A 15,024-nucleotide genomic window follows, 5' to 3' on the forward strand; every position below is an offset into this window, starting at 1 on the left:
AACAGGATGGCTACTGAGGAAGAATCGGACTGAGAATGGTAATCGAGCAGATCCAAGTGGGTCGAATCTACATTCGTACGGTGAGAGTTTCTCTGAGTCGGGGTTTATTTGGGCGAGTCAGAAGTTTAATGCGGTTAGGGCGGCGCTTAGGATTGATGATAGGGCGAATATGAACATGAGTGCGTTCATTGCTCTCCTCTGGGTTTATACCAGATTCTAGAGATTGGAAGTCAATTGTAATTAATATACTAGAAGAGCAAGATCCTCATCAGTAGATGGTTATGTAGAGGAATAGTCAGATGACGTCTACGAAGTGTCAGTATCAGGCTGCTGCCTCGAATCCGAAGTGGTGGTCTGATGTAAAGTGGAACTTGATCAGTCGGAAGAGGCAGACGGTCAGGAAGGAGGATCCGATGATTACGTGGAGTCCGTGGAATCCAGTGGCAACGAAGAAGGTAGATCCGTAGACGCTATCGGCGATTGAGAATGGGGCTTCGTGGTATTCTATTGCTGGTAGGGCTGTGAAGTAGAATCCCAGGAGGATCGTTAGGGTTAGGGCGTGGATGGCGTGTTTTCGGTTTCCTTCTGTGATGCTGTGATGGGCTCACGTTACGGTAACGCCTGAGGCTAGTAGGATGGCTGTGTTTAGTAGGGGGACTTCTATCGGGTTGAGTGGTTTAATTCCTGTTGGGGGTCATTGGCCTCCTAGTTCTGGGGTTGGGGCCAGGCTCGAGTGGAAGAACGCTCAGAAGAACCCTAAGAAGAAGAATGCTTCGGATGTGATGAAAAGGATTATGCCGTATCGTAGGCCTTTTTGGACTGTGGGAGTGTGATGGCCTTGGAAGGTGCTTTCTCGTACAATGTCTCGTCATCATTGGAGTATTACTAGGAGTATTGAGATGAGGCCTAGGGTTAGTAGTATGGATGAGTTGTAGTGGAATCACATGATTAATCCTGAGGTTGTGAGTAGGGCGGCGGCTGCCCCGAAGATTGGTCAAGGGCTTGGGTCAACTATGTGGTATGAGTGTGCTTGGTGTGCCATTAGATGTTTTCTTGTAAGTATAGGCTTAGAAGGAGCACGAAGACGTAGGCCTGGATTATGGCTACTGCTACTTCTAGGATGGTTAGGAGTAGTAGGATGATTATTGTTAGGATGGATACTGCAGGAAGGGTGGGTATTAATGCAATGGAGGCTGTAGAGATGAGTTGGATGAGTAAGTGTCCTGCTGTAAGGTTGGCTGTAAGGCGGACTCCGAGGGCTAGGGGGCGGATTAGTAGGCTGGTTGTTTCGATCAGGATTAGTGCGGGGATTAGGGGTGTAGGGGTACCTTCGGGTAATAGGTGGGCTAAAGAGGCTGATGGTTGGTTTCGTAGGCCTGTTAGTAGTGTGGCGAGCCATAGTGGGAAGGCTAGGGCTATGTTCATAGATAGTTGGGTGGTTGGGGTGAATGTATATGGAAGGAGGCCTAGAAGGTTGATTGTAAGAAGTATGATTATTAGGGATGTAAATATTATGGCTCATTTGTGGCCATTTTTGTTGAGTGGGACTATTAGTTGTTTTGTGATTAGGTGAAGGAGTCATGTTTGGATAGTAGAAAGGCGGTTGTTGATTCATCGGTTGTTTGGGGACGGGAATAGTAGGGCTGGGAAGAGTAGGGATAGTAGGATTAAGGGGATGCCGAATAGATTGGGGCTGGAAAATTGGTCAAAGAAGCTTAGGTTCATGGTCAGGATCATGGTGTGGGTTTGGTAGTGAGGGAGGTCTTATTTGATGGGGGGTTGGTTGTGGTGAAGGCTAGTAGTTTTGGTTGGATGAGGAGTGCTAGGGTTAATCAGGTTATAATTATGATTGAAAATCATGGTGCGGGGTTAAGCTGTGGCATATCATTAAGGAGGGGGAAGTCCCTCTTTGGCTAGCTTAAAAGGCTAGTGCTGTTGCATAGCTTCTTAATGATTAGGATGATGATAGAAGGGACGATCAGGCCTCGAAATGTGGGAGTGGGGTTGATTCTACTACAATGGGTATGTAGCTGTGATTAGCCCCGCAAATTTCTGAGCATTGTCCGTAAAAAATCCCAGGCCGGGTGGTAATGAATGAAGTTTGGTTTAGTCGGCCTGGGATTGCGTCTGTTTTAACTCCGAGCGTTGGGACTGCTCAGGAGTGGAGTACGTCTCCTGCAGTAATGATCACGCGGATGGGGGATTCTATTGGGATAACTACGCGGTGGTCAACTTCTAGCAGTCGGAAGTGGCCGTTGGGTAAGTCTGGGGTGGGCACTATGTAGGAGTCGAATGATAGGTCTTTGAAGTCTGTGTATTCGTAGCTTCAGTATCATTGGTGGCCGATGGCTTTTAGGGTGAGGTCTGGTTCATCGATTTTGTCCATTATGTAGAGGATTTGTAGGGATGGGAGGGCGAGGAGTACCAGGACGATAGCAGGTAGGATTGTCCAGATCAGCTCTACTTCTTGGGTGTCTACAGCATTGGACGAGAGTTTTTCTGTTAGTATGTGGGCTAAAAGGTAGAGAACTAGGCTGCAGATAGCTAGGGCAACGATTAGGGCGTGGTCGTGGAATTCAACGAGTTCTTCTATGATGGGTGATGAGGCGTCTTGGAATCCTAGTTGGGAGTGGTTGGCCACATGAGATGTACAGGATTTTTACCTGTGATTTAGTCTTGACAAGGCTATGTAATTGGTTTACTAACGTCTCATAAGAAAGAAGCATGAGCGGTTAATGCAGTTGGCTTGAAACCAGCATGTGAGGGTTCGATTCCTTCCTTTCTTGTACTTGGACGAAGGCCGGTTCCTCGAAAGTATGGTATGGGGGAGGGCAGCCGTGGATTCATTCAACGTTTGTGGTAGTTAGTTCTGGTTGTAGGACTTTTCGTTTGGCCGAAAAGGCTTCTCAGATGATGAATATTAGTATGATTACGGCTACTATTGAGATTAGGGAGCCGATGGAGGAAATGGTGTTTCATAGTGTGTAGGCGTCGGGATAGTCCGAGTATCGTCGGGGTATTCCTGCTAGGCCTAGGAAGTGCTGGGGGAAGAACGTTAGGTTTACTCCTGTAAATATTACCCCGAAGTGGGCTTTTGCTCATGTTTGGTGTAGGGTAAACCCAGTGAGTAGTGGGAATCAGTGAGTAAATCCTGCTAGAATGGCAAAGACGGCGCCTATGGATAGGACGTAGTGGAAGTGGGCAACTACGTAGTACGTGTCGTGCAGGGCGATGTCTAGGGAAGAGTTTGCAAGAACGATTCCTGTTAATCCTCCGATGGTAAATAGGAAGATAAATCCTAGAGCTCATAGTATTGGGGGGGTCTCATTTGATTGTTCCTCCGTGCAGGGTGGCTAGTCAGCTAAATACTTTGATTCCGGTAGGGATGGCAATGATTATAGTGGCTGATGTAAAGTAGGCTCGGGTATCAACGTCTATTCCTACTGTAAACATGTGGTGAGCTCAGACGATGAATCCTAGGAAGCCGATGGATAGTATGGCTCAGACTATTCCCATGTAGCCGAAGGGCTCCTTTTTGCCTGAGTAGTACGTGACTACGTGTGAGATGATTCCGAACCCCGGTAGGATCAGAATATAGACTTCTGGGTGTCCGAAGAATCAGAATAGGTGTTGGTACAGGATTGGGTCTCCTCCTCCAGCGGGGTCGAAGAATGTGGTGTTTAGGTTTCGATCAGTTAGTAATATTGTAATACCGGCGGCGAGTACGGGGAGTGATAGAAGGAGTAGGATGGCGGTAATTAGTACGGATCAGACAAATAGTGGGGTTTGGTATTGTGAGAGTGCGGGGGGTTTTATGTTGATGGCTGTGGTGATAAAGTTGATGGCCCCAAGGATGGAGGAGATACCGGCTAAGTGGAGTGAGAAGATAGCCAGGTCTACTGAAGCTCCGGCGTGGGCAAGGTCACCTGCTAGGGGAGGGTAGACAGTTCAGCCTGTGCCGGCGCCAGCTTCTACAGTGGATGAGGCTAGTAGGAGGAGGAATGATGGGGGGAGGAGTCAAAAGCTTATGTTGTTTATTCGCGGGAATGCTATGTCGGGGGCACCGATTATGAGGGGGACTAATCAGTTGCCGAATCCTCCGATCATGATGGGTATGACTATAAAGAAGCTTATTACAAAGGCGTGAGCGGTAACGATTACATTGTAAATTTGGTCGTCGCCTAGGAGAGTTCCTGGTTGTCCTAGTTCTGCGCGGATTAATAGGCTGAGTGCGGTGCCGACTATTCCTGCTCATGCCCCGAAGATGAGGTACAGGGTGCCAATATCCTTATGGTTAGTGGAAAATAGTCATCGGTTGATGAAGGTGACGGGTAAGATGGCTGAGTGTTGAAGCGTTAGGCTGTAGTCCTTTTTACAGAGGTTTAATTCCTCTTCTTATCGGCTCTGTAGTGAAATTCATGTTGAGTTGCAAGCTCATCGATGCGCACTAGGGTGCGTCAGGGTCTTTGTAGGCAGAAGCCAATTGGTTTAGGCATTTAGCTGTTAACTAGAGTTTTGTGGGATCGAAGCCCATCTGTCTAGGGAGGCTTTAGCTTAATTAAAGCGTCTGACTTGCATTCAGAAGATACAGGTTAATATTCTGTAAGTCTTAATGTGCAGAAACTAAGAGGGTTTAACTCTTATTTAAGGCTTTGAAGGCCTTCGGTTTGGGGTGTTATCCTAAGTTTCTAGACAATGGCATGTATTATTGGGGACAGGGGAAGTAAGAGGATTGATAGTGAGGCAAGGACCGCAGTAGGTGTGCTTGGGGCTTTGCTAGTGTATCATTGTTTTATGTGGTTAGAGGAGTTGGGGGGAAGGGTAATTGTTGAGTGGTATGCGAGGCGTAGGTAGAAGAAGAGGCTGAGCAGTGATAGCATGGCAATTGCCATGGCTGCTGGTGTTATTTCCTGTTTAGTTAGTTCTTGGATGATAAGTCACTTTGGTATAAAGCCTGTTAATGGGGGGAGGCCTGCTAGGGATAAAAGTACTAGTATTAGGGTGGCGTTTAGCACTGGGGTTTTTGTTCATGAGGTTGTGATCATGGATAGGTTAAGGGCTTTGATTTTGTTAAGGGCTAGGAATACGGCTGATGTTATGATTGTGTATAGGTAGAAGGTAAGTAAGGCCAATTTGGGGCTGTAAACTAGGATGATGGCGATTCAGCCTAAGTGGGAGATGGACGAGAAGGCTAGGATTTTGCGTGTTTGTGTTTGGTTCAGTCCTATTCAGCCTCCTAGTGCTGTTGAGGCTAGGGCCATGGCGGTGAGTAGAGCTGGGTCGAGGGATTTGGATGTTAGTAGGAGCAGGGTTAGTGGGGGGAATTTTATGAGGGTCGAGAGTAGCAGGGCTGTTATTAGTGGCGATCCTTGTAGTACTTCTGGGAATCAGAAGTGAAATGGCACTAGGCCCAGTTTAATAGCGATTGCTGCTGTCAGTAGTAGACAGGAGGTTGGGTGGTTTATTTGTGTGATGTCTCATTGGCCGGTGACTCAGGCATTGGTTATGCTAGAGAATAGGACCAGGGCGGAAGCAGCTGCTTGGGTTAGGAAGTATTTCGTTGCGGCTTCTACTGCTCGTGGGTGGTGGGATTTGGCAATTAGGGGAATGATGGCTAGTGCGTTGATCTCCAGTCCTGTCCAGGCCAGAACTCAGTGGTTGCTGGAAATTGTGATTGTGGTGCCCAAGATGAGGCTGAAGGTTATGATTGGGGTCGCGTAAGGGTTCATTAGTAGAGGAGGGGGTTAAACCATCATTTTCGGGGTATGGGCCCGATAGCTTGATTAGCTGACTCTACTAGAAAATAATATAAGGGAAGTATGGAGAATTTTGATTTCTCTTGTGTGGGTTCAATTCCTACTTTTCTAAGGTCAACAGGAAATGAGAGGGCTGTTATACCTCTATGTTCACTTTATCATAGTGACCCTTTGTAGTTCAGGCACATTTCCTTATGTAAGGAGGTAGGCCTGCATAGCAGATAGGTATGCTGATGTGTCAGAGGCACAGAGCTAGTGTGAGGGGTAGGAAGTTTTTTCATAGTAGGTGCATTAGTTGGTCATATCGGAATCGTGGGTATGAAGCTCGGACCCATAAGAAACCAGAAGATAGTAGGAGGACTTTTGTGGCTAGGATGACGGGGAATAGTTCTGTGGGTGGCCCTAGGGCGCTTGGGTTTAGGAATATGATGGCTGTAAGTGTATTTATTAGCATAATGTTCGCATATTCAGCTAGGAAGAATAAGGCGAAGGGTCCTGCGGCGTATTCAACGTTAAACCCTGAGACTAGCTCAGATTCGCCCTCTGTGAGGTCAAAAGGAGCTCGGTTTGTCTCTGCTAGGGTGGATACGTATCATATTATTGCTAGGGGTCATGAGGAGAAAATGAAGTATAGAGGCTCCTGTGCGACGGCAAAGGAGCTGAGTGTGTAGCTTCCGCTTAGTATGATTATTGATAGCAGGATTATGGCCAGTGTCACTTCGTATGAAATGGTCTGTGCTACTGCCCGTAGGGCTCCGATTAGTGCGTATTTTGAGTTCGAGGCTCAGCCTGATCATAGGACTGAGTAGACGGCTAGGCTTGACATGGCTATTAGGAAGAGAACTCCGAGGTTTAGATCTGCTAGGGGAAATGGGAGTGGTAGTGGTGCTCAAGTGGTGAGGGCTAGGACAAGGGCTAGTATTGGTATCAGAATGAATAGAAGTGGGGAAGAGGTAGAGGGTCGGATGGGCTCTTTGGTAAATAGTTTCAGTCAGTCCGCAAATGGTTGAAGTAGGCCAAAAGGCCCGACAACGTTAGGGCCTTTGCGGGATTGTATGTAGCTTAGGATTTTCCGTTCTACTAGGGTTAGGAAGGCTACGGCAATCAGGATTGGGATGATGTATAGGAGGGATATAATGAGGCAGCTTAGTGTTGTTATTTGAATCATGGGTGAAGCTAGGGAGAGGATTTGAACCTCTGGGGAAAGGGCTTAAGCCTTCTGCACTTGCCGGGCTCTGCCACTCTAGCTGGTCCTTTTCTAGGATTGAAAGTGGTGGGGGAAGGCCCTCTTCACGGTTTAGTTGGTTTCACTGCTTAGAGGGGGGGGGCGTGCTTGTGGTATTGGCCCCACTTTCCCGGTCCTTTCGTACTGGGGAGAGTGTGTCATAGATAGAAACCGACCTGGATTGCTCCGGTCTGAACTCAGATCACGTAGGACTGTTAATCGTTGAACAAACGAACCCTTAATAGCGGCTGCACCATTAGGATGTCCTGATCCAACATCGAGGTCGTAAACCCCCCTGTCGATATGGGCTCTTGAGGGGGATTGCGCTGTTATCCCTGGGGTAGCTTGGTCCATTAATCAATTATATTGGGTCTGGTCACTGTTAGCACTTTGAGGGGTAGCTCTAGGTAAAGAGGTATGGTCTTGTTTTTGGAGGATTTGTTCTCCTCCAAGGTCGCCCCAACCGAAAAATATCGACCAGGCTCTGCGATGGTAGTGGCCCCAGTGGGGTTGATTGAGGATTCGCGGTGGTCGTTGATTTTTAAGTTCCACAGGGTCTTCTCGTCTTATGTTCACATCCCCGCTTTTGCACGGGGAGATCAATTTCACTGATTATCTGTGAGAGACAGTTAAGACCTCGTTTAGCCATTCATACAAGTCTCGATTTATGGGACAATTGATTGCGCTACCTTTGCACGGTTAGGATACCGCGGCCGTTAAACCTAAGTCACCGGGCAGGCATCACCTTCAATACTTGTTTAATTTGCTGAAGGCTATGTTTTTGGTAAACAGTCGGGCCTTATTAATTTGCCGAGTTCCTTTTACAGATTTTAATCGCTCTTATAGGCGCTCCTGAGTCGGGTTAACAGGGTTAGTTAATACGTGGTCTTGTAGGGGTTTTTGTATCTGTCTAGGTCTGTTAATAATGTTTCTATGTAAGCTTGCGCCGTTAGAGGGGTGTGGCCCTGTACATGAGGGGCCTAGGATGATTCCTAGGATTGTTATGAGGATGGCAGCGGTTTTGGTGATAAGGGGTATGGTTATTGGGGGGGTTTTGGTTGGTGTGATGAAAGAGGTAATGATTATTCCTGCTGTAATGCTGCCTAGGGCGAGTCGGGTTAGGGGGGCGGTGATTAGTGGGTTGTTTTCGTTTATTGATACTATTGGGGGGATTCGGGTTTGTCCAGCTTGGACTAGGATGGTTATGCGGATGCTGTAGGTTGCGGTGAATGCTGTGGCTATAAGGGTTAGGAGTAGGGCTCAAGTATTTAGGTATGATGTGTTTAAGCTTTCGATGATGAGGTCTTTTGAGTAGAATCCGGCTAGGAATGGGGTTCCTATCAGCGCCAGGTTTCCGATGGTTAGGCAGGAAGTAGTGACTGGGAGTATTTTCTGTAGGCCTCCTATCTTTCGGATATCTTGTTCTCCGTTTAGGTTGTGGATGATAGACCCTGAGCATAGGAATAGTATGGCTTTAAAGAAGGCATGGGTTGAGATGTGTAGGAAGGCTAGTTGTGGGAGGTTTAGTCCGATAGTGACTATTATTAGTCCTAGTTGGCTGGATGTTGAGAAAGCAATGATTTTTTTGATGTCATTTTGGGTTAGGGTGCATGTGGCAGCGAATAGGGTTGATAGAGCACCTAGGCATAGGCAGGCAGTTAGGGCTGTCTGGTTGGTGGCTAGCAGGGGGTGCATGCGGATGAGCAGGAAGATTCCGGCTACCACTATGGTACTGGAGTGCAGTAGGGCTGATACTGGGGTGGGGCCTTCTATTGCTGCGGGCAGTCATGGGTGGAGTCCAAATTGGGCGGATTTTCCTGCGGCTGCGAGGATTAATCCTATGAGGGGGAGGATTGGGGTTTGGTGGGGGTGTACGGCTTGTTGGATCTCTCAGGTGTTGAATGTTGAAGCTAGTCATGCTATGCTCAGGATCAGTCCGATGTCTCCGATTCGGTTGTAGATTACGGCTCGTAGGGCGGCGGTGTTGGCATCTGCTCGGCCTTGTCATCAGCCGATGAGAAGGAAGGACATGATTCGTACTCCTTCCCAGCCTACGAATAGGAGGAATATGTTGTTTGCGGTTGTTAGGAGGAGTATGGCGACTAGGAATGTCAGTAGGTAGGTGAAAAATTTTGTTACGTATGGCTCTGAGGCCATGTATCATATGGCGAATTGTAGGATTGATCATGTTACAAATAGGGCGATTGGAAGAAATGTTATTGAGTATTGGTCTATTTTTAGGCTCAGGGGGATTTTAAAGTTTATAATGAATTTTCACTCCCAGTGGCAGGTGACAGATTCTACTCCCGAGTAGATGAATGCGGTTGTAGGGGCTAGGCTAATTAGGAATGCGGTTTTAACAGCGCGGGTGGTGGCTTGTGGGGTGTTTTTAAAGTTTTTAAATAGAAATGGCAGGATGATTGGGGTTAGGAGGATTGTCAGCGTGAGTAGTGTGAGGGAGTTGATTAGTAGTGTGGGGTTCACTACTTTTACTTGGATTTGCACCAAGATGGGTGGTTCCTAAGACCAGTGGATTGCTGTTATCCTTTAAAAGTAAGGGGGCTGAGGTTTTAGGCTCAGATGTAAGAGTTAGCAGCTCTTGTTGGTTAAACCCTCCCCTCGGCAGGTAAGAAGGTTTGAACTTCTATTCTTAGAATCACAGTCTAATGTTTGGTTTAAACTATACTTGCATGAGGGGATTCCGGAGATCAGTTCGGGTTTGAGGATTAGGAGGAATATTGGGATAATGTGGAGTGTTATGAGCAGGTGTTCTCGCGTGGTTGAGTTTTGCATAGATGTGATGTGGGAGGGGATTGAGCCTCGTTGGGTCATTAGTAGTATGAATAAGGTGTAGGAGGCGGTTAGTAGGGTTGCGATTCCTGTTAGGATGATCGTGAAGGCAGATCAGTTGAATAAGGTGATTATAATGGTTAGCTCTGCTATGAGGTTTGTTGTTGGGGGTAAGGCTATGTTTGTTAGATTGGCCAGCAATCATCAGGTAGCTATGAGTGGTAGGAGAGGTTGTAGGCCTCGTGTGAGTAGTAGAATTCGGCTGTGCGTACGTTCATAGTTTGTGTTGGCTAGGCAGAATAGTATGGAGGAAGTTAGTCCATGGGAAATTATTAGGATCATTGCCCCTGAGAATGATCAGTGGGTTTGGATTATTCCTGCGGCGATAACTAGGCCTATGTGGCTAACGGATGAATAAGCGATTAGTGATTTTAGGTCTGTCTGTCGTAGGCAGATTGAGCTAGTCATTAGGGCGCCTCATAGGGCCAGGGTTAGGAAGGGGTAGTGCAGGAGGTTGGACAGTGGGCCCATAAATAGAGTGACTCGTATAATTCCGTATCCTCCTAGCTTTAGTAGTAGGGCGGCGAGGAGTATTGAGCCTGCGATGGGTGCTTCTACGTGGGCTTTTGGCAGTCAGAGGTGTAGGCCGTATAGTGGGGCTTTTACTATGAATGCTATGAGCAGTGCTAGACCTGATAGTATTCCTGTCCATGAGGTGGATAGGGTTGGGTGGGTTAGTTGTAGGGTTGGCAGGTGCAGGGTGCCAATTTTCACGTATAGGTGTATGATTGTGATTAGCAGGGGTAGAGAGCTTACTGGCGTGTAGAATAGCAGGTAGATGCCAGCGCTTAGGCGTTCTGGTTGGTTCCCCCATCGGGTGATTAAGATTAGGGTGGGAATGAGGGTTGCTTCAAATGAGATGTAAAATAGTGCTAGTTCTGTGGTGGAAAAGGCTAGTAGGATGAATGGCTGGACTGCGACTAAGGTTGAGATAAAGATTCGTTTGCGTTGTAGGGGTTCTTGTTGCAGGTGGTTTTGGCTTGCTATGATTATGAGTGGGAGTAGTCAGCAGGATAGTACTAGGAGGGGGGATGAGATTTGGTCAATTCCTGTTCAGTTGGATAAAAATTTGTAGGGGTAGTAGGTTGGGATTAATCACTGTAGGCTTAGGGCAGCGATTAGGAGGCTGTATAAGGTGGTGTTAGTCCATAGAAATTTTGGTGGAGACAGCAGGGCTGTTGGAAGAAGTATGATTGTGGGTAGGATGATTTTTAGCATTGCAGGAGGTTTAGGTTGTGTAGATGGTCAGAGCCATGTGTGCGGGTGGAGGCTACTAGGATGGCCAGGCCTGTGCCCGCCTCACACGCTGAGAAGGTTAGCATGAGAATTGGTACCATGGTGAATGAGGAGACTTGGTTTTCGATGGATCATATTGATAGGCCTACGAATATCGATAATATTATGCTTTCAAGGCATAGTAGGGCGGATACTAGGTGGGTTCGGTGGAAGGCTAGTCCTAGTCCGCTGAAAATGAAGGCTGAGTAGAAGCTTAAATGTAGGGGCGACATAAGAAAGTTACAGGGTTGGCTGTAATCTGCTGGGTCGAAACCAGCTATCTTTTTGGTTAGACTAACTTTCTGTTATTCTGCTCATTCTAGGCCCCCTTGAATTCACTCGTAGGCCAGTCCGAGTGTTAGGAGAAGGAGGATCACTACAGTTCAGGTGAGGGTCATTAGGGGGGATTGGAGTTGGACGGCTCATGGCAGGGGGAGTAGGAGGGCGATTTCTAGGTCGAATAGGACGAACAGGATGGCTACTGAGGAAGAATCGGACTGAGAATGGTAATCGAGCAGATCCAAGTAGGTCGAATCCACATTCGTACGGTGAGAGTTTCTCTGAGTCGGGGTTTATTTGGGCGAGTCAGAAGTTTAATGCGGTTAGGGCGGCGCTTAGGATTGATGATAGGGCGAATATGAACATGAGTGCGTTCATTGCTCTCCTCTGGGTTTATACCAGATTCTAGAGATTGGAAGTCAATTGTAATTAATATACTAGAAGAGCAAGATCCTCATCAGTAGATGGTTATGTAGAGGAATAGTCAGATGACGTCTACGAAGTGTCAGTATCAGGCTGCTGCCTCGAATCCGAAGTGGTGGTCTGATGTAAAGTGGAACTTGATCAGTCGGAAGAGGCAGACGGTCAGGAAGGAGGATCCGATGATTACGTGGAGTCCGTGGAATCCAGTGGCAACGAAGAAGGTAGATCCGTAGACGCTATCAGCGATTGAGAATGGGGCTTCGTGGTATTCTATTGCTTGTAGGGCTGTGAAGTAGAATCCCAAGAGGATCGTTAGGGTTAGGGCGTGGATGGCATGTTTTCGGTTTCCTTCTGTGATGCTGTGATGGGCTCACGTTACGGTAACGCCTGAGGCTAGTAGGATGGCTGTGTTTAGTAGGGGGACTTCTATCGGGTTGAGTGGTTTAATTCCTGTTGGGGGTCATTGGCCTCCTAGTTCTGGGGTTGGGGCCAGGCTCGAGTGGAAGAACGCTCAGAAGAACCCTAAGAAGAAGAATGCTTCGGATGTGATGAAAAGGATTATGCCGTATCGTAGGCCTTTTTGGACTGTGGGAGTGTGATGGCCTTGGAAGGTGCTTTCTCGTACAATGTCTCGTCATCATTGGAGTATTACTAGGAGTATTGAGATGAGGCCTAGGGTTAGTAGTATGGATGAGTTGTAGTGGAATCACATGATTAATCCTGAGGTTGTGAGTAGGGCGGCGGCTGCCCCGAAGATTGGTCAAGGGCTTGGGTCAACTATGTGGTATGAGTGTGCTTGGTGTGCCATTAGATGTTTTCTTGTAAGTATAGGCTTAGAAGGAGCACGAAGACGTAGGCCTGGATTATGGCTACTGCTACTTCTAGGATGGTTAGGAGTAGTAGGATGATTATTGTTAGGATGGATACTGCAGGAAGGGTGGGTATTAATGCAATGGAGGCTGTAGAGATGAGTTGGATGAGTAAGTGTCCTGCTGTAAGGTTGGCTGTAAGGCGGACTCCGAGGGCTAGGGGGCGGATTAGTAGGCTGGTTGTTTCGATCAGGATTAGTGCGGGGATTAGGGGTGTAGGGGTACCTTCGGGTAATAGGTGGGCTAAAGAGGCTGATGGTTGGTTTCGTAGGCCTGTTAGTAGTGTGGCGAGCCATAGTGGGAAGGCTAGGGCTATGTTCATAGATAGTTGGGTGGTTGGGGTGAATGTATATGGAAGGAGGCCTAGAAGGTTGATTGTAAGAAGTATGATTATTAGGGATGTAAATATTATGGCTCATTTGTGGCCATTTTTGTTGAGTGGGACTATTAGTTGTTTTGTGATTAGGTGAAGGAGTCATGTTTGGATAGTAGAAAGGCGGTTGTTGATTCATCGGTTGTTTGGGGACGGGAATAGTAGGGCTGGGAAGAGTAGGGATAGTAGGATTAAGGGGATGCCAAATAGATTGGGGCTGGAAAATTGGTCAAAGAAGCTTAGGTTCATGGTCAGGATCATGGTGTGGGTTTGGTAGTGAGGGAGGTCTTATTTGATGGGGGGTTGGTTGTGGTGAAGGCTAGTAGTTTTGGTTGGATGAGGAGTGCTAGGGTTAATCAGGTTATAATTATGATTGAAAATCATGGTGCGGGGTTAAGCTGTGGCATATCATTAAGGAGGGGGAAGTCCCTCTTTGGCTAGCTTAAAAGGCTAGTGCTGTTGCATAGCTTCTTAATGATTAGGATGATGATAGAAGGGACGATCAGGCCTCGAAATGTGGGAGTGGGGTTGATTCTACTACAATGGGTATGTAGCTGTGATTAGCCCCGCAAATTTCTGAGCATTGTCCGTAAAAAATCCCAGGCCGGGTGGTAATGAATGAAGTTTGGTTTAGTCGGCCTGGGATTGCGTCTGTTTTAACTCCGAGCGTTGGGACTGCTCAGGAGTGGAGTACGTCTCCTGCAGTAATGATCACGCGGATGGGGGATTCTATTGGGATAACTACGCAGTGGTCAACTTCTAGCAGTCGGAAGTGGCCGTTGGGTAAGTCTGGGGTGGGCACTATGTAGGAGTCGAATGATAGGTCTTTGAAGTCTGTGTATTCGTAGCTTCAGTATCATTGGTGGTCGATGGCTTTTAGGGTGAGGTCTGGTTCATCGATTTTGTCCATTATGTAGAGGATTTGTAGGGATGGGAGGGCGAGGAGTACCAGGACGATAGCAGGTAGGATTGTCCAGATCAGCTCTACTTCTTGGGCGTCTACAGCATTGGACGAGAGTTTTTCTGTTAGTATGTGGGCTAAAAGGTAGAGAACTAGGCTGCAGATAGCTAGGGCAACGATTAGGGCGTGGTCGTGGAATTCAACGAGTTCTTCTATGATGGGTGATGAGGCGTCTTGGAATCCTAGTTGGGAGTGGTTGGCCACATGAGATGTACAGGATTTTTACCTGTGATTTAGTCTTGACAAGGCTATGTAATTGGTTTACTAACGTCTCATAAGAAAGAAGCATGAGCGGTTAATGCAGTTGGCTTGAAACCAGCATGTGAGGGTTCGATTCCTTCCTTTCTTGTACTTGGACGAAGGCCGGTTCCTCGAAAGTATGGTATGGGGGAGGGCAGCCGTGGATTCATTCAACGTTTGTGGTAGTTAGTTCTGGTTGTAGGACTTTTCGTTTGGCCGGAAAGGCTTCTCAGATGATGAATATTAGTATGATTACGGCTACTATTGAGATTAGGGAGCCGATGGAGGAAATGGTGTTTCATAGTGTGTAGGCGTCAGGATAGTCCGAGTATCGTCGGGGTATTCCTGCTAGGCCTAGGAAGTGCTGGGGGAAGAACGTTAGGTTTACTCCTGTAAATATTACCCCGAAGTGGGCTTTTGCTCATGTTTGGTGTAGGGTAAACCCAGTGAGTAGTGGGAATCAGTGAGTAAATCCTGCTAGAATGGCAAAGACGGCGCCTATGGATAGGACGTAGTGGAAGTGGGCAACTACGTAGTACGTGTCGTGCAGGGCGATGTCTAGGGAAGAGTTTGCAAGAACGATTCCTGTTAATCCTCCGATGGTAAATAGGAAGATAAATCCTAGAGCTCATAGTATTGGGGGGGTCTCATTTGATTGTTCCTCCGTGCAGGGTGGCTAGTCAGCTAAATACTTTGATTCCGGTAGGGATGGCAATGATTATAGTGGCTGATGTAAAGTAGGCTCGGGTATCAACGTCTATTCCTACTGTAAA

General features: G+C 47.4%; 1 long non-coding RNA gene and 2 pseudogenes across 1 annotated transcript in view; 1 reads left to right on the forward strand and 2 right to left on the reverse strand.

The window, feature by feature from the left end:
• LOC136790713 (uncharacterized) overlaps positions 1-15,024 on the forward strand; it is a 382,907-nt gene that overhangs the window by 41,329 nt on the left and 326,554 nt on the right. The gene's annotated exons all lie outside the window — the stretch shown is intronic.
• LOC136790710 (cytochrome c oxidase subunit 3-like) lies at positions 259-1,905 on the reverse strand (annotated as a pseudogene).
• On the reverse strand, positions 11,833-13,248 carry LOC136790712 (cytochrome c oxidase subunit 3-like; annotated as a pseudogene).

Source organism: Anser cygnoides, chromosome 4 (assembly GCF_040182565.1).
Source record: "Anser cygnoides isolate HZ-2024a breed goose chromosome 4, Taihu_goose_T2T_genome, whole genome shotgun sequence".
NCBI classification, from domain to species: Eukaryota; Metazoa; Chordata; class Aves; order Anseriformes; family Anatidae; genus Anser; species Anser cygnoides.